The sequence below is a fragment of the Choloepus didactylus genome, chromosome 16 (assembly GCF_015220235.1).
Source record: "Choloepus didactylus isolate mChoDid1 chromosome 16, mChoDid1.pri, whole genome shotgun sequence".
Taxonomy (NCBI): Eukaryota; Metazoa; Chordata; class Mammalia; order Pilosa; family Megalonychidae; genus Choloepus; species Choloepus didactylus.
The window spans coordinates 10,515,499-10,535,097 of record NC_051322.1 but is presented as its reverse complement, the minus strand read 5'-3'; the positions used below and the strand labels follow the sequence as shown (position 1 = coordinate 10,535,097).

General features: G+C 41.3%; 1 protein-coding gene across 6 annotated transcripts in view; it reads right to left on the bottom strand.

Annotated features, from left to right (window-relative positions):
• The window catches only part of CD226 (CD226 molecule), a 98,269-nt gene extending 80,332 nt beyond the window's left edge, over positions 1–17,937 (bottom strand). For 2 of the 6 annotated variants that reach the window (XM_037806235.1, XM_037806236.1), the window contains exon 1: positions 5,167–5,473. The gene's annotated coding sequence lies outside the window, so the exon portion shown is untranslated. Of the gene's footprint in view, positions 1–5,166; positions 5,474–17,842 lie in introns of those variants that run through there. The other 4 variants (XM_037806232.1, XM_037806237.1, XM_037806234.1 and 1 more) reach the window with 3 other exon arrangements.
• Positions 17,938–19,599: the final 1,662 nt, after the last annotated feature.

Below are 19,599 nucleotides of genomic sequence, written 5' to 3'. Positions count from 1 at the left end.
CAATGGCAAAAGACTGAAAGCTTTTCCCCAAAGATGAGGAATGGGACAAGAATGCTCACTTCGGCAGCTTCTATTCAACATTGAACTGGAAGTTCTAGCCAGAGCAATTAGGCAAGAAAAGAAATTAAAAGCATCCAGATTGGAAAGGAACAAATGAAACTATCCCTATACATAGATGACACAATCTTATAGATAGAAAATCTTAAAGGATCCACACACATTAAAAATAATAATAATAAAACAAAATAAAACCTCTCTTAGAGCAAATAAATGAAATCCAGCAATGTTTTAGGACAGAAAATCAACAGTTTCAAATTTGTTGTATTTCTGTACACCAGCAATGAACAACTCAAAGAGGAAATTAAGAAAATAATTCCATTTCCAATAATATCTAGAAGAATAAAATACTTAGGAAGAAATTTAACCAAGGAGGTGAAAGACTTATACACTGAAACTATAAAACATGGCTGAAAAAAATCAAAGAAGACCTAAATAATTGGAAAGACATACCATGTACATGAATTTGAAGTCTTAATATTGTTTCAGTAGTAATATACCCAGAGCAAACTACAAATTGAATGCAATACTTATCAAAATCCCAATGGCCCTTTTTGGCAGAAATGGAAAAAGCCAATCCTCAAATTCATATGGAATTATAGGAGGCCTAAAATAACCAAAACAATATTGAAGAAGAACAAATTTGGAGGACTCAAACATCCCTATTTCAAAACTCCTTTAAAGCTACAAAACAAAACAAAACAAAACAATATGGTATTAGCGTAAGGATAGACGTATAGACCAATGCAATAGAATTGAGAATCCAGAAGTAAACCCATACATCTTATGGTCCACTGATTTTTGACAAGGACACCACCACGTCTACTCAGTGGAGAAAGAATAGTCTCTTCAACAAATAGGGCTGGAACAAATGGATATCCACTAGCAAAAGAATGGAGTGGGACTCCATCCTCACACCTATAGAAAAACCAGCTCAAAATGCAGAAACCTAAATATAAGAGCTGAAACTATAAAACTTTAGGAAGAAAACATAGGGGTAAATCTTCATGTCTTTAGACTTCCCAATGGATTCTTAGATAAAACACCAAAGGATGATCAAAGAAAAAATAAATTGGATTTCATCAAAGTTAAACATTTATCTTCACTAAAGGACATTATCAAGAAAGTGAAAACACAGACTACAGAATGGGAGAAAATATTTGTAAATCGTGTAACTGATAAGGGACCATGTAACAAGACACACGAAGAGATGGACAGAGAGAGAAGAAGGCCACGAGACGATGGAGGAAGGGATTGGATTATGCCACAAGCCAGGGAAAACCATCTCCATAAGCCAGGAGAGAGACATGAAACAATCATTCCCTATGGACTTTGGAAGGAGCAGAGCCCACTGACCCCTGGGTTTCAGACATGCAGCCTCCAAAACTGTGAGGGAATGACTTTTTATTGTTGTAAGTCATTCAGTTTGTGGTACATTGTCAAAGCAGCTCTAGGAAGCTGACAGTTTTGGTATATCCAGAATATATAAAGAACTCTTAAAACTTGACAACAAAAAGACAACCTTTTTTAAAAAAAATTAGGCAAAGACTAGAATAGACAGTTTGCCAAGGAAGATATACAAACAGCCAATAAGCCCATGAAAAAAATGCTCAACATCATTAGTCAAGTGAAAACTCAAGGAAAAAACACTTCACACCCTGTGTCGGTTTGGCTATATTATATCCCCCAGAAAAAGCCATGTTCTTTAATGCTATCTTGTGGGGCAGACATATTAGTGTTGATTAGCTTGGAATCTTTGGATTAGGTTGTTTCAATGGAGATGGTTATCTAATCAGGTAATAACTCAGATGTGGCCCCTCCCATTCAGTGTGGACCTTGATTAGTTTACTAGATCCCTATATAAGAGCTCAGACAGAAGGAGCTTGCTGCTGCAGCTAAGAGAGGAGAAAGCCATTTTGCAACCAGAACCCCGGAGCAGATGCCAGCCACGTGCCTTCCCAGCTAACAGAAGTTTTCCATATGCCAACAGCCTTTCTCCAGTGAAGGTATCCTGTTGTTGATGAGTTACCTTGGACACTTTATGGCCATAAGACTGTAACTTTGTAACCAAATAAACCCCTTTATAAAAGCCAATCCATTTCTGGTGTTTTCAAACAGCAACATTAGCAAACTGGAACATACCCACTAGAACGAGAGGTTATGGAAAAATTGGATCCCTCATACTTTGCTGGTAGGAATGTAAAATGGTACAGCCTGTGTGGAAAAGTCTGGTTGGTAGTTCCTCAAACAGTAAAAGATGCATTGTCATATGACCAGGTTTATACCCCAGAGAACTGAAAATAGGAACTCAAACAAATACTTGTACCACCAATGTTTATACACTATTATTAACAATAGCAAAAAGGTGGAAATGATCCAAATGTCCATCAACAGATAAATGGCTAAAGACAATATGGTAGTTACATACAGGGAATATTTTTCATCCTTGAAAAGGAACAAAGTAACAATGTATGCTTCAGTGGGGATGAGCCTTAAAAACACTATACTAAGTGAAAGAAATCACACATAAAAAGTCAAATTTTGTGTGATCCCATTTGTATGAAATAGGCCAATCCATGGAGACAGAACATAGATAGGTGGCTGCTGGGGCTGGGGGAGGAGGGAATGGGGCGTGACTGCCAGTGGGTATCACATTTCCTTTTGGGAGATAAAAATGGTCTGGAACTAGATAGTGGAGATGGTTGCACAACATTGTGAATGTACTTGACACCACTGACTTGTACACTTTCAAATGGTTAATTTTATGTAATGTGAATTTCACCTACAAAAAAAAAAAGCAAAAGAACTGCTACTTGACCAGTAGCAAGGGCCTAAACTTTCCCTGTCTTTTTAAGTGCAGAGATCACTGCATTTTGCTGTTGCCCACCTATTTATTGACATCACTTGATCCCCCAACCGCTGTGGTCTGCAGACGCAGATCGAGCCTCACAGCAGGTTCTGAGGCTGGGGTCCGGAGGCCCACGACCCGTCCCCAGCATCCTGCTAACAGCCAAAAGATTATACACAAAAGATTATAGTCCCCATTGTCCGATAAATGGTTTATGATATAAAAGAATCATTAAATGCTCACTCAATAAATGCCAAAACATGTATCATTTATGCATGTGTGTGTGTGTGTGCGTGTGTGTGCATCTGCAAGAAAAGAAAGGGGTCAGGGTAGGATGAAATGCAGCAGAGGTGACAATAGGGAGGTATGAAGAACACAGGAACGAAGCAGAGCTCTGCACGGCAGGCTGGCCACGGGTTCAAAAGAAATTAGACATATGGTAGTGTGCTCCACTCCCAGCAAATCCTGCAGTGCTGCCCTAAGCCAACTCCCTCCGCGGGGAATGTCAGGCATGGGAGGATTATTGGAAGGTGGGTACTAGTTGATAATACCTTCTAATCACCCCTTCATGCCCCAGGCATCCAAAGCAGATTTATTTAAGGGATGAAGAGAGCATAAGTGCAGCTACTTTCTGAAGTGTCGAAAACCAAGGGACCTAGCAGTCACAAGTTCCAATGAAAGGCACCAAAAGCCATGTGGCTGGAGACAAATTTAAGCCGTGATGACTTTAGTTAAAGATGAACCCTATTTATCAACATCTGACCAAAGACAAATAGATACTGCGCTTGAGATATTTTTGTTGTGCAGGCAATCATTTTTTTGCATGATTTATGACGGGATGTTGGCTTGAGGTTTTTTCTAATAGAGCTGTCTGCATCAAAGAGCTTCATCCTCAAGGAAGCCATTAATCAAAGTATTTCTGGATTTCTCTATATGAAACGCATCGCAGCTAACCACAGAAGTATTGATTCATCACGAGCTGCCTGTGGCCCCGCTGGGAGAGAGTTTCTGGATACAGCCTTCCTTCTCGGAGGCTCCACCCACACAGAACCTTCTCCACCCCCAGTGCCGTGGCTTCTGCCTTCTTTCTGCTTTCCAAGCTGTCTCCACCCTTTCTGAGCATCCGGAGGATTCTAGTCTCTACTCGATTACCCAGCCCCATCTTCCCCGGCTCGTCCTAAAGTACCTCATGTGTATGACGGGAAATTCATTCTAATTCCAATAGCTGGGACGGCTATTGATATGCTGGAAAGCAGAGGACCCCAAGACAGAAAACCTGGGTGAAATTCTGAGAACAGATGACTCGGAGTGGCTGTGAGGTGCTTCATTGTGAAGAGCCATGCTCCCTCTCTTTTTTTCAGAAGCAAGAGTCTGACCACGTGCCTTCTGCTGGGATGTTCTAGCAAGAAAGGAGCATGGCTCTACAAGACCTCCTCAGGGACAGCAGAGCCTAGGTCCCTGCCTCAAAGGATCTCCTTGCAAGCGTCTTCCTTGAGAGTGCTGTGTGTCTCCCTCCAGACCAGGATGCCCTTGGGGCTTTGGCAAGTCACAGATCCACTGCCAGGAGTTAGATTACCTGGGTGACACCCCACCTCCCCACCCCCGCCAAAAAAAAAATTTATTCAAAGCAGAGACTTTGGGTTGAGTTCTGCAGGAATCCTCTGTTAGGATGGAGATCGGCAAACTATGACCCATGGGCTAAATCCAGCCCTCTGACTGCTTTTATAAATAAAGTTTATTTGGAACACTGCCTTGCTCATCTGTTTATCTATCGTCTACAGCTGTTTTCACACTTCAACATCAGAGTTGAGTAGTGACAGAATCCGTACAGCCCACAAAGTCTAAAATGTTTACTATCTGACCCTTTACTGAGAATGTTTGCCATACCTTGGATAGGAAAATAAATCTGTAGATAACAAGCATTTATTAAGTTCATCCTTAATCAGGCTTTATTAAGCCTGATATCCCAGACACTGATCAAATTAGCTCGATTTTCTCATTCTCAAGAACTAGCCTATCAGACCTATTACAAATAAAAATCTGGAAACGGACTGAGCAAAAAGTACTTCAACTACACCCTTTGACTGAAGTATCATTAAACTTACATAGCATCAACCCTTCCACGAATGACAGCTTTTTCTGTAGCCCCTTTTCTTTGTCCTACAGTTTTATTTGCAGCTCCCACCCTTCTGCACACTATAAATTCAAAGTGTGTGAACTCGGCCACATCCAATCTCCTTTCTAAAAGTAGGTTTACTAACCTTGAGAGGTGAGAGTTCTGCTCGCTCTAACGCTTCTTTCCTGGTCTGCTTCTTGGTTAGGAGCTTCCTGTTTATCTTGGCCTCTGGGCCTCACCCCTCTCGGTCGCCAAGTTCCCCTGTGCGTGCCCCACTTGGCACTGCAGGGCAGCGGGGGCTTTCGTCCCAGCCCAGGGGCCGCCTCGCTCCCTGCTCTTAGGCAATGCCCTTCCCTTCTCTCCAGAGGTGCTTCCTCAGGGGAGCTGCAGCAGGACGCTAAGACTTCATGAAGGATTGAAACCCGTCAAGATGTACACGTGTTTCTGGAAGAATCTCTACCGTTTCAGCTACTCAAACCCATTCCAAACTCAGATGTAGTTCTGTCCCGTTCCCCACTCCCCGCCCCCACCAAGATCTTACAGTTTGATAGGATACATTTCTCCTCCTCTTTCTAACTCTAAATTTGAAACCACACACAAACAACTTGAAGTTGGTTTCTTTGCCCCCCCTCCTTTGTTGCCAATCAAAGCACTTCACATTCAGAAGCCTCTGAAGTTCAGGAAGCCTTTTATATTTCTTAACTCTGATCAAATCTAAATCTTGTTGAAGCCTTAACTTCTGGATATTCTTTTTTGCTACCTCCCATTCTAGGACAGGAAAAGTACACAAATTGGTGTTGGCCAAGGACCCTCTCCATATTTTAGCTGCTCCCCAAGGCTGAGGAAGAAAATGGCTTCTACGCTGTGCCAGAGAACAGAAAAGTTCATTTTATTTATTCCTTTGCTTTAGGGGGTTACGGAGGTTGACTGGTGGTTAAGGGTCAAGAAGGATTTGGCTGAGGCTAGAGTTCATGCGATCCACCCAAATGCTAAAAGGAAGGACCCCACTACTGGGGTGAGAAGGCGGCCGTAGCGGCAACCTGCCTGCCCCTTTCATTGTGCCCTCAGGGATGCAGAGAAGACGTCTTCTGCTTGCCCCATGCATGTCTGAAAGCACAGGGGAACAAAATTAAATGCCAACGTTTGTTACACAATTGCCTATTGAGTACTTATCATATGCCAGAAGCGGCATGCTGAAACACCTGCCTGATACTCCCTTTTCTGAGCTGCCTCACTGTCGCCAGGTGAATAGCCCATCTTCTCCCTGACTTAGGCAGCCCGTGCTGAGTGGATCCTTTTCTCCAGGCTCGCGTCTTAAGGTGCTTCTGCTCCCTCCCACCCTACACCCCAGGCACACCCAGCGTCCTGCATGGCGAGGCACCTGCTCTGACACGGCAGGGCCTTCCCTTGTGGTGTCCCCTCGGCCCTGACATCTCCTATCCCTCTCCCATCGGGCAGAGCTTGCAGGACACTTCCCTGAATGTCACAACCTGCTGTAACAAAAGATGCTGCTACATCTACGGTATGAAGCCTTGCAAGTTGTGTTGCCCATACCCTAATTCACAGAATCCAGAATTATAGGCTAGTACTCTATCTAAATTAGAGTCACTTCCCAATTCACACGTAAGCACATACACCATCACCATCATCATCATCACACGTAAGCACATACACCATCACCACCATCATTCTTATTATCACCCAAATCACATAATAAAATCATTGCTACTATCAGGAAGGCAGAACGGATGTTTCTCAATAGAGATCCATCCCACCTTGTTTCCTTAGTGTTTTCTTGGAGGAGGCTCTTGGAATTGTGCAATATAAAGAAGTTAACAATTAGCTTTGATTCAGTTTCCAGGGGGATGCATGCACCCCAAATCTTGGTCCCAGGGATGTGTCACTGCTCTCCCCAAAATGAAGCTACATAATCTTACTCAGCAAATAGGGGAAAAGTTGAAAGAGCACATGGTTTATAATGAATCACAAAACATACTGTAGAAGCATCCTGAGACAATAGAAAAATGCGCTATGCCTCCAGAGAAAAATCACTCTAAACGTCACAAGCAGAAGAACAAAATTAGGTGAAGGCAGTGAAAATTAGTGAGGTGGAATAAAGATATCTACCTCCCAAAAAGATGAACAAGATTCTACCCTCCAAGTTTTTTTACTGACCCTTATTAACAGCTTTTTTCAACAGTTTAAAAGTAAAAGTACTCTTTGTCATTACCACAGAAATAATAAATACCAGAAATCACACGTCACCGGATATGTAAAAGCACGTCAGCCTTTTTCTCTCTAAAGTTGCCAGGGCACCAACTTGTTCTAGCTAGTGGTAAGAGAAGAGAAAGAATCAAGCATGTATCCTGGTTTTCCTGTACAAATTGCATTTCAGGGTGACTAAAAACTTGTGAGGGTAAACTCCTCTTTATAGAAGAATTTAGCTATGAAGAGGAAAGAAACAATAATAGATATTTTTAAGTCACCCTTTGAAACCCTTATTAAAATAACGGAGTAAGACAACATTCCTCAGTGGGTGCTAAAACCAGTAGGCGAGAGGCTACTGGGGAACCTGAAGGAAAGATGCTGCTGACTGGCAACACCTGAGCCTTCTGAGCGACCTCAGGTGCCTCCTGCTGTGATGTGTGGTCACCTCTGAAACACTCCTTCTGAAGTCACTGAACTTGTATCCATCAAGACTCTAGACATTGCCCGCAGTTTCCAGGAAATACAGGGAATAGAAGAACAGGGTGCAGACACCACGGGGAAGCAACCAACTGATCACAGAAAGCAAGAGATGTTATAGAGCAGAAGTCTCAGGTTCTCCCACAAACAAGTGGCATTTACAATCAGTATGTGAAAATATCACCGAATCAAGTAAATGCCAGGAAGGCATTTGGTAATTTTAAATACCCCTTCCTGATAAAAACTCATAGTAATTTTGGAATTTCCTTCACATGGTAAATAAAGTAGATTAGAAACTACGAGCAAACATCCTACCTGCTGATGAGAGGATCTCTACTCTAAACCTCTAAGCGTAATATAATTTCCTAAATAGAACAAGGATGACCACTATCACTGCCAATATTTAGCATTGCTCTGAAGCTTTTAACTAATGTAATAGGTCAAGAAAAAGAAATAGGAATTATAAGTATTGAAGAATAATTTAAAATTTATTACTATTTGTAAGTGATAAGAGAACACGAGAAAATCAAATTTTAAAAGAATTAACAAAAGAATTAAACAAGGTATTTAGCAAAATAATTTTATAAAACTGAATAGTGGGGAAGATGTGGTTTAGGAGAGACAGAGCAAAATTCTCCTCCCTGAGAAACACTAGATAAAGGACAGAAAGCACTCCAGAACGGCAGCTCCAGGGATCCACTGGCTGGGCCAGGACTTCCACACCCACAGTGAGTGCGTACGTGGAGAGGGAAAGACACAGCATCTAAGACCTGTGAGTGCTTGTCCCGGAACACCACTGGGGAACGGGAGGCTGGAGCTGGCTGACGAGCATGGTGGGGAGCAGCCTTGCACACCCCGGGCACCCTCCTCAGCACTTGGCTGGGGTAATAACCCTTTGCAGACCTGCGGCCAAAAGCCCCCATGCCAGGACTGGTGGCTGGAGCTGGCTGACGAGCATGGAGGGGAGCAGCCTTGCACGCCCCAGGCACCCTCTTCAGCACTTGGCTGGGGTAATAACCCCTGAGGCCAAGAGCCCCATGCCAGGACTGGTGGCTGGAGCAGGCAGACGAGTGTGGAAGGGGGCAGCTTCCCATGCCCTGTGCAGCCATCTTTACAATTGGCTGGGGAGACAATCCTTCACAGCCCCATGGCCAAGAGCCCCCTCGAGGGAATTCAGGATTCAGTGGACTTGTGATGACATCCACTCTTCCCCCACAGAAGCCTGTGGTGTGCACAGCCTAGGGCAAGCATGCTGCACAGAAGAGCCAGGAGCCCTCACCCAATCCCAGGGACTCACGGGCGCATGGTAGACAGGGACTGTGGGGCATTTGAGCTGAAAGGTGAGATGCACAGCTCTGCAGCAACAGAGTACTCCACCTGCAGCCCCAGGAACAGCCAGGACCACTGTGTCCTGGAGCAGACTCCCTGTCAAACTGCATAGGGCACAGCCTCCACCCACCCACAGGGCTGACAGTCCCAGTGCACATGGAAAATTAGTGCAGTGATTGGATTTCCACATGGTTTGGACACTCACTCACTCATTGCATAGAGGAAGTTGGGGGAGAATTGGCTTGAGGCTAAAAGTGGCTCAAGAGCACCATCTGCTGGTAGGACAGTGAAAGTGCACTCCACCAAGCTATAGCTCTGCCAAATCATAGATAAATGTTCAAATAATCCTGCATATCCTAAAAAACCCTATCAAGATAAGAAAAATCTAAGAGGTCAAAAACAACAGAAAATTATAAAGCATATGAAGAAACCAGAAGTTATGGACAACCTAAACATCCAAATTAAAAAGCCAGCAGAGACACAGAACTTGGAACAATTAATCCAAGCAGTACACACAAATATCCATGGCATGGCTCAGGATACAAAGGACATCAAGAAGACCCTAGAAGAGCATAAAGAAGAACTTTTTAAAATAGTGGATCTTATGGAAATAAAAGATAGTGTTGATCAAATTTGAAATATTCTTGAGACACATAACAGCAGATTTAAAGAGGTAAAGGAACAAATTAGTGAACTTGAGGATAGGATGATGGAATGTGAAAGCACAAAAGAATGAATGCTGAAAAAAATCAAAAAATTTGAAATGGACCTCAGGGAAATGATGGGCAACATGAAGCACACATTTATGAGAATCATTGGTGTTCAATAAGGTGAAAAGGAGAGTAAAGGGCTTGGAAGAGTATTCAAAGACATTGTTGAGGAAAACTTTCCACCCTTCCAAACAACATAAATATGCAAATCAAAGATGCCCAATGAACTCCAAATAGAATAAATCCAAATAAACCCACTCTGAGACATATTCTGATCAGATTGTCCAATGCTAAAGAGGAGAAAGTTCTGAAAAGCAGCAAGAGAGAAGTGATTCACTACGTACAAGGGAAACATCCTAAAACTAAGTACTGACTACTCATTGGGCACCATGGAGGTGAGAAGGCAGAGGTATGACATATTTAAAATTCTGAAAGAGAAAAATTGCCAGACAAGAATTCTTTTATCCAGCAAAGCTCTCCTCCAAAATCGAGGGAAAGCTTAAAATATTCACAGACAAACAAATGCTGAGAGAATTTGTTGACAAGAGACCTGCCTTACAAGAAATACTAAAGGAATCTCTACCAGCTAAGAAAATAAGACAGGAGACAGAGGCCTGGAGAAGGGCACAGAATGAAGAGTATTAGTAAGGATAACTTAAAGAAAATAAAGAGAGAGGGGAAAAATAGATCTGACATCTAAAAACCAAAGGATAATATGGCTGATTAAAGAACTGCCTTCACACTAATAACATTGAAGGTAAATGGATTAAGCTCCCCAATTAAAAGATATAGATTAGTAGAACAGATTTAAAAATATGAACCATCAATATGCTGTTTACAAGAGACTTATCTTAGACCCAGCGGCACAAACAGATTGAAAGTGAAAGGATGGAAAAAAAATATTCCAGCAAGCTACAGCCAAAAGAAAGTAGGGATAGGAATACTAATTGCAGATAAAATAGACTTTAAATGCAAGGATGTCAAAAGAGACAAAGAAGGACACTATATACTAATAAAAAGGACAATTCACCAAGAAGAAATAACAATCATAAATGTTTATGCACCCAATCAGGGTGCTCCAAAGTACCTGAGACAAACACTGACAAAACTGAAGGAAGCAATAGAGATGTTTCCACAATAATCATGGGAGACTTCAGTACACCACTGTCTCCTATAGTTAGAACAATCAGACAGAAGACCAATAAGGAAACTGAGAACCAAAACAATGTGAGAAATGAATTAGACTTGACAGACATATATAGAGCATTCTATCCCTAATTACCAGGATACACATTCTTCTCTAGTGCTCATGGAAATTTCTCCAGGATAGATCATATGCTGGGGCATAAAACAAGTCTTAATAAATTTAAAAAGATTGACATTATTCAAAGCACATTATCTGACCACAATGGAATGTAGCTAGAAGTCAATAACTATCAAAGATATAGAAAATTCACAAATATCTGGAAGTTAAACAACACACTCTTAAACAATTAGTGGGTCAAAGAAGAAATTGCAGGAGAAATTGCTAAATATCTAGAGACTAATGAAAATGACAACACAACTTATCAAATCTTATGGGATGCAGTGAAGGTGCTGTTGAAGGGGAAATTTATAGCTCTAAATGGATACATTAAAAAGGAAGCAAGAGCTAAAATCAAAGAACATAAAAAAAAAAGAAAAGCCCACGGTCAGATGGCTTCACAGGGGAATTTTACCAAACTTTCCAAAAAGAACTGACACCATTCCTATTCAAACTCTTTCAGAAAATTGAAGAAAATGAAACACTACCTAACTCATTTTATGAAGCCAACATCACTCTAATACCAAAACCACATAAAGATGCCACAAGAAAGGAAAACTACAGGCCAATCTCCCTAATGAATATAAATGCAAAAATTCTCAACAAAATTCTTGCAAATTGAATCCAAAGGCACATTAAAAAAAAATCATACACCATGACCAAGTGGGGTTGATTCTAGGCATGCAAGGATAGTTCAACATAAGAAAATCAATCAATGTATTACAACACATTAACAAATCAAAAGGGAAAAATCAAATGATCATCTCGATAGATGCTGAAAAAGCATTCGACTAAATCCAACATCCATTTTTGATAAAAACACTTCAAAAGGTAGGAATTGAAGGAAACTTCCTCAATATGATAAAGAGCATATATGAAAAACCCACAGCCAGCATAGTACTCAACGGTGAGAGACTGAAAGCCTTCCCTCTAAGATCAGGAACAAGACAAGGATGCCCGCTATCACCACTGTTATTCAACATTGTGCTGGGAGTGCTAGCCAGGGCAATCCAGCAAGACAAAGAAATAAAAGGCATCCAAATTGGAAAGGAAGAAGTAAAACTGTCATTATTTGCAGATGATATGATCTCATATCTGGAAAACCCTGAGAAATCGACGATACAGCTACGAGAGCTAATAAACAAATTTAGCAAAGTAGCGAGATACAAGATTAATGCACATAAGTCAGTAATGTTTCTATATGCTAGAAATGAACAAATTGCAGAGACACTCAAGAAAAAGAGTCCATTCTCAGTAGCAATTAAAAAAAAAAATCAAGTACCCAGGAATAAACTTAACCAAGGATATAAAAGACCTCTACACAGAAAATTACATAACTTTACTAAAAGAAATAAAAAGGAACCTAAAGAGATGGAAAGATATTCCGTGTTCATGGATAGGAAGGCTAAATGTCGTTAAGATGTCAATCCTACCCAAACTGATCTACAGATTCAATGCAATTCCAATCAAAATTTCAACCTACTTTTCAGCTGTGGAAAAGCTAGTTAAATTTATTTGGAAGGGAAAGGGGCCTCAAATTGCTAGAATCATTCTAAAAGAGAAAAACAAAGTGGGAGGACCTGCAATTCCTGACTTTGAAACCTACTATAAAGCCACAGCAGTCAAAACAGCATGGTATTGGCACAAAGATAGACATATTCATCAATGGAATGAAATTGAGAATTCAGAAATAGACCTCCAGATCTACAATCGACTGATTTTGATAAGGCCCCCAAATCCCAGTTCAGGACAGAACAGTCTCTTCAACAAATGGGACTGGGAGAACTGGATATCCATATCCCAAAGACTGAAAGAAGACCCCTACCTCACCTCATATACAAAAATTAACTCAAAGTGGATCAAAGACTTTAATATAAGAGACAATATCATAAAACTCCTAGAAGATGATGTACAGAAACCTCTTCAAGACCTAGAATTAGGAGGTAGATTCTTAGAAAAGAATCTAATTCACCCAAAGCACAAGCAATGAAAGAAAAAATAGATAAATGTGAACTCCTCAAAATCAAAAGCTTCTGTACCTTAAAGGAATTTCTCAAAAAAAGGTGAAGAAGTAGGCAATGCAATGGGAGAAAATACTTGGAAACCATGTATCTGATAAGAGACCAGTATCTTGCATATATAAAGAAATCTTACAACTCAACAACAATAGTACAAACAGCCCAATTATAAAATGGGCAAAAGATATGAAAAGACATTTCTCTGAAGAGGAAATATAAATGGCTAAAAAACACATGAAAAAATCTTCATCTTCACTAGCTAGTAGGGAAATGCAAATCGAGACCACAATGAGATATCATCTCACACCAATAAAAATTGCTGCCATTAAACAAACAGGAAGCTACAAATGCTGGAGAGAATGTGGAGAAATTGGAATTCTTATTCATTGCTGGTGGGACTGTATAATGGTACTGCCACTGTGGAAGACAGTTTTGCAGTTCCTCAGAAACCTAGATATCGAGTTACCCTACAATCCAACAATTTCACTCCTCAGTATATACCCTGAAGATCTGAAAGCAGTGACATGAAAAGATATTTGCACACTGAAGTTCATAGCATCATTGTTCACAATTGCCAAGAGATAGAAACAATCCAAATGTCCTTCAACAAATGAGTGCTTAAACAACATGTGGTACATACATATGATGGAACACTGAAGCAGTGAGAAGGAACAAGGTTGTGAAACATATGACAACATGGATGAAACTTGAAGACATAATGCGGAGTGAAAAAAGCAAGACACAAATGGAAAGAGGGATATTGTCTGTTACCACTAATGTGAACTCCATGAAAAATGTAAAATAAGTGTCTTATAATGTAGAATATAGGGGACCTAGAGATACATAGAAGCTAGTGAAGGGGGGATGATAATCTAATATGTACAGGTATGATAATGAGTAATGGCATGGAAATGGTCAGGTGTGACTATGGTTCATTAATGGGATTATAAGTATCAGTGACACATTGAAGGTGAACATGTTCGTAAATGGTTGTTTAAAGGCATGTAATCCACAGAGTAGCACCACAAACCCAAACAAGTGTTAGCATGATATACTTACAAGGTATGTCACTGGTGCAGAGGGTTAACAGAGTGGTATGGAAAAACTACCCATTATGTATTAAAGACTATATTTAATAGAAATATCTTACCAACACTACACTAATACTAGGGATGATTAATTAGCAGCTGATAAGAGCTCTGGGATGTTTTATGTTATGATAATTGTTTAAAGTTAAGAGTGATGATGACTGTACAACTAAGTGAAGATAATGTAAGAAACTGATCATTTATCTTGAGATAGAATATATAATAAGTGAAATTAGGAGCCCACTACATCATAAATCAAGCCCTCAACTTGAGGCTTGCTCTTGTGAAACTTGGGGTTGTAAATGGGAGGCTGAGCCCTTCTATCATTATGCCTAAGAGGCACCTCCAGGGAACCTCTTTTGTTGCTCAGATGTGGCCTTTCTTTCTCTAAGCCCAACTTGGCAAATAAATTCATCAACCTCCCCCCAACAAGGGACATGACTCCCAGGGGAAAGAATCTCCCTGGCAATGTGAGATATGACTCCCAGGAATAAGCCTGGCCCTGGCAGTGAGGGATTGAAAATGCCTACTTGACCAAAAAGGGGGAAAAGGAAGGTAACAAGCTGAGGTCACAGTGGCTAAGAGATCCCAGATAGAGTGAAGAGGCTATCCTGAAGGTTTCTCTTATGCAAGCTCCAGCTAGATATCCCAAATGGCCACAGTAGGCCATGCCCCAGCCAAGGGTAGCCTCCAAATACCTAAGTCCCTACCTGAGATTCTGTGAAAGATTCACTCATTAAGTTTTATGTCTCAGAAACTTAAATCCACCAGAGTGTTCCTATACCACAGAAGTCCTAAAACCCAGAGGCAACAGTCTCTTTAAGAACAACAATCAGACACATCCCCTTCCCCATGCTGTCAACATCCCCTTTCAGTATGCTCTCTGCCTAGACACTCCTGAAGACGGAGGAAGAGATTAAGTGAGAGGAAGGGGTAGTAACAAACAAGGTAAGATTTAACAAAAATCTATGAATACTGAAGCATTATATACATATATTAGATGCTGGGGTGTTGGAATAGCTGGAAGGAGGTAAATGGCATGGTGAAACCGTACCCTACATTATTTGAAATTTGCTCTATAGCTACTTGTTGAATTGTGCTTTGAAAGTCTTCACCTTTCTGTATATACCCTATATTACATACTAAGGAAACTACTGAAATTGTGGAACTGTAACCCATAACAATTTTTGAAATTACCTGTATAAATGCTTGTTGGGCATCAAAAGTTAACACCTTTCTGTATGTATGTTATATTTTGCAATAATGGAAATAGCTGAAGTTGAGGCACTGTGACCCACGACATTCTTTGAAATTTGCTCTGTAAGTACTTGTTAAATTGTACTTTGAAAATTTATCACTGTCATGTATATATGTTAAAGTTCACAATAAAAAAAGCATTAAGAAAACAAAAAAAAACATCTAAACCTGAATAGCATTATTTTCTGCATGATTTTTCTGTAAACCTACAAATTCTCTAATAAAAAAATTATTAAAAAAGGAAAAATGATTCAACAGCTTTATTTTATGTCACAGACAATAAAGCAGCAAAACGCATATATGAATATATATACATATGTTTGTATGTACATTATATATATATAAGTATGTGTGAATATATAAGAATATACCTCAAGAAAGCATAGGAATAATACAAAGAAATCAGTTGAATTCTAATAAAGGAAATAAAAGAAGGCTTCAATAAATGGAGGTACAGGCTATGTTCCTCTATGGCAAGACCCAGTTGTGCTGATTTGAATCTATTGTGTCCCCCACAAAAGCTGTGTTCTGTAATGCAGTATTGTGGGGGCAGACTTGGTCTTTCCATGGAGATGTTGTCTACCCAACTGTAGGTGAGACCTTTTGATTAGATCATTCCTATGGAGGTGTGACCCCACCCATCCATGATTCATTCACTAGCATCCTTTATGAGAGCTCATGGAGAGAAGAAGCTCAGAGAAGCCAAGAGAAACATTTTGGAGATAAGCTAAGATATGTAATCCAGAGTTTGCAGATGCTTGGAGATGCAGACAGAAAGACCTTTGGAGAAGCTAAGCTAAGAGATGAAACCCAGAGTTTGCCCTGGAGAAGCTAAGAGAGGACCCCTAGATGCTTAAAGAGAAACGCCCCAGGAGAAACAAGCAGAGAGCTGAGAGAGAGAGTAAAAGAGACAGATGCCCAAAGGCATTTTGGAGAAAGCCATTTTGAAACTGGAACCTGGGAGCAAAGGACCAGCAGACACCAGCCACGTGCCTTCCCAGCTGACAGAGGTGTTCCCAACACCATCGGCTTTCCTTCAGTGAAGGTATCCCCTTGTTGATTCCTTAGTGTGGACACATTTATGGCCTTAGAACTGTAAATTTGTAACCTAATAAACCCCCTTTAAAAAAGCCAATCCATTTCTGGTATTTTGCATAATGGCAGCTTTAGCAAACTGGAACACCAATTTGGGGAAAACTCTTCAAAATTATTTTGAAATTTATCTAGAATTTTATAATCTCTTACACTTTTGAGCAGCTCAGACAGTGAAAGGCTGTGAAGGCACAGTTTTTAAAAAGAAGAAAAATGAGAGTGGGATGTCTTGCACTAGCAGAAATAAAAATGTATTAGAAACTTACAATCTTAAAGTGTTCTAGCCTGTAAGACTTTAGAGTTGGGAAACAAACTGAGGAACTGCAGGATATCAGTAGACCATAAATGAGACATTCAGTTCAGTAGGGGAAAAATGGATTTTCTAATGTATGGCATTGGAGAAACTGACTCACCATTTGGAAAAACCTGTCTGCAGCCTCTCTCCCAGTTGCATTCACCTTCCTTGGGCAGCTCTACTGCTACACACCCCTCTTGCCTGAAATTATCCCTCGTCTTCCAGATACCCCCTTTGCCAGCCTCCCTCATGGCTCCGATCTGCGCACATGACCTGGGCTCTGCCAAATACACGTATTCCTCAGAATTAAGGCCAGAAGCTGGGTGATTTGAAGCAGGGAAGAGGGAACTGGAGAGGGATATATAGAAGTTATGAGACAGAGGTCTAATATTTTTGGAATATAGAGTGCTTAAATATCAGCACAAAAAAACCCCTCAAACACCCCCTAGAAAAATAGGCAATGGACTTAAATATCAATCCATTAAAGAAGGAACAGAAATAGAAAAATGTTAGAAAGATATTTCATCTCATTAGTTATAATAAATGAAAATTAAAATACCAGTATGCTAATTTTTGCCCATCAGATTTGCAAATATGCAAACAGAATGATTATGGCCATTTTTAACAAGCATGAGTGGAAATGTCGATTGTCCAGTGCTGGTGGTGGAAGGGTGCGTTCTGGCGCCTTTTACAAACCACGTACATGAAAATTTTGACTTGTTATATCCTCTCCCCCCGCAAAGCCACCTCAAAATATTTATCTTAAGGAAGGATAAACTGAGGAAACTGAGCAAAGACAGATGTTTAAAAATGGTAAATTATTTTCATTTTTATGAATAAAAATGGGAAACAATCTGAATGTCTAACACTAGTAGGCTGGTGAAAGTAATTGGGGTAAATCCATCCAGCAGAATACTAAGCTGCTCTTCTATGATCGTGCCGAGCTTTATTTACTCATGCAAAATCCCTACAATATACTAAGTGAAGAACGTTTTGCAACACATATCCCCATAAAAATAAACGAGCCCTTCAGGAAAGTCCTACCTGGAACAGCGGAGCCTGCTTCTTACACGGTTTAGCATCAGCAAGGGGCGCAGGGAGCCCACCCAGGTCTGCTCCAGCCACTGCCCGCTCCTTCCTCCTTCCCTATCCTGCTGAGCTCCAGGTCTCAAGGAAATAAATACTTGCAGAGATGTTTTAAGGATTCCTGACCTCGAGAATGAGGCTCTGATAAGTCCTTCTTTAGCTGCAAATGACACCAGGAAGCTGCAGAGGGCCGGGGGCCTGGGCAGGGCCTGGCAGCTATCTGCTATCTCTTTCCCCCAGGGCCAGGCCACCGAGAGCTGCACGCCCTTCTCCACGTCTCCCCGTCTGACTCAGTGCTGCTGCTGTTGGATAACATTGCACTCGGCCTTGTGTCTAGTTAGTGGGAAAGAGAGAGGGGAAGGGTTGTGTCCAAAAGGAAGAGAGTGTGGGCTTTGCAAAGAGACGTGCGCCGTGGGCCTCCAGTTCTTCCTACTGATGGTGACAGCCATCCTTCCCTCCCCTCCCCAAGGCACAGGGGAGCAAGGAGTGCTCCACCTTTGCTATCCTCAGCAAGGAGTGCTCCACCTTTGCCAAGTGAGACGTTTCAGGTCCCTAAGTGTTGGAGAGGTCATTTTGCTTCTGGTACTCTTAATACTGCTGCAAACCAAGTTATTTAAAGAAATTTTATTTTCCAAAACAACACAAAACATATATGTGCTAAAATTAAAATAGGGTCTTGCTAGATTTTCTTTTCTTGAAAATATCTGAGGTCCTTGTTGCTGTTGCCCATTTGGTTTGCTGGTGCCCTGAGGACACCTCAGCCACACAGCGTGCAGAACCTTCCTGAAATTGAATCGGATTCAAATGCAGGGCAATGTAGTTGGGGTGACAGGCTGCCTGAGGCTCCCCAGGACAGGCTCCGCGCTCACCTGGCTCAAGTGCTGTATTTATGAAGAGGCTCCATTTCACTCTCAGAAGATAAACTCTATGGTCGCCCTGACAGCCCCTGGGGGTGGGGGTTTGGAGTCCCGTGATCACCCGTGATACCACAGTGAACCCCAAGGCCCTGGAGCTGGGTCCAGGCCCCTCCTGTCCTGATCAGCTCCCTTGGAGGCTGGGGTGTCTTCCTACCCCACCGCACTCAGTCAGGATTTCCTCACCCATCAAAGAGCTTCCACCATCGCTGATCCCAGAGGCAGGACCAGGGCCTCCATTCTCCTTTCCCTGGCCCCTGTGACCCCTTCGACATGTTGCCTACATGAAACCTACTTGTCTTATATTTATCCCCTCTGAAGGAATATAAGTGATCCTTCTGAAAACAAAATTATGTCCTAAGATAACTATCTTTCATGCACTAGATAGAACAGCTAGCTTCTTTTGTAAAACCAATAGATGAACCAATATATAAATACTTTAAATTCTTTACAACTTGATGCTGCACTATATGTACATAGTGTGCCCTTTGTGTTATTTTTATGTGCAAAATCTCTGTCTCTGAGCTCCCCAACTTGAATGAGTTCCTTGAGGACAAAGACGGCCTTGTTCACTTTTGTATTGAGGGCTACCAACCATCCTAGTCTGCAAGGGACCAAGGGCTTCCCTGGGACACGGGACTTTCAGTGCAAAACCAGGACAGTTGCAGGCAGACCTGGACACCTGAGCTGTCTTCTCAACGGCAACATCAAGGCCAAGCATAAAGCTGGTGCTCAATAAACAACTGTTGATCCTAACTCTTCTCTCAATCTTAACTCTTATTCTGCAGGTTTATTCTTAAA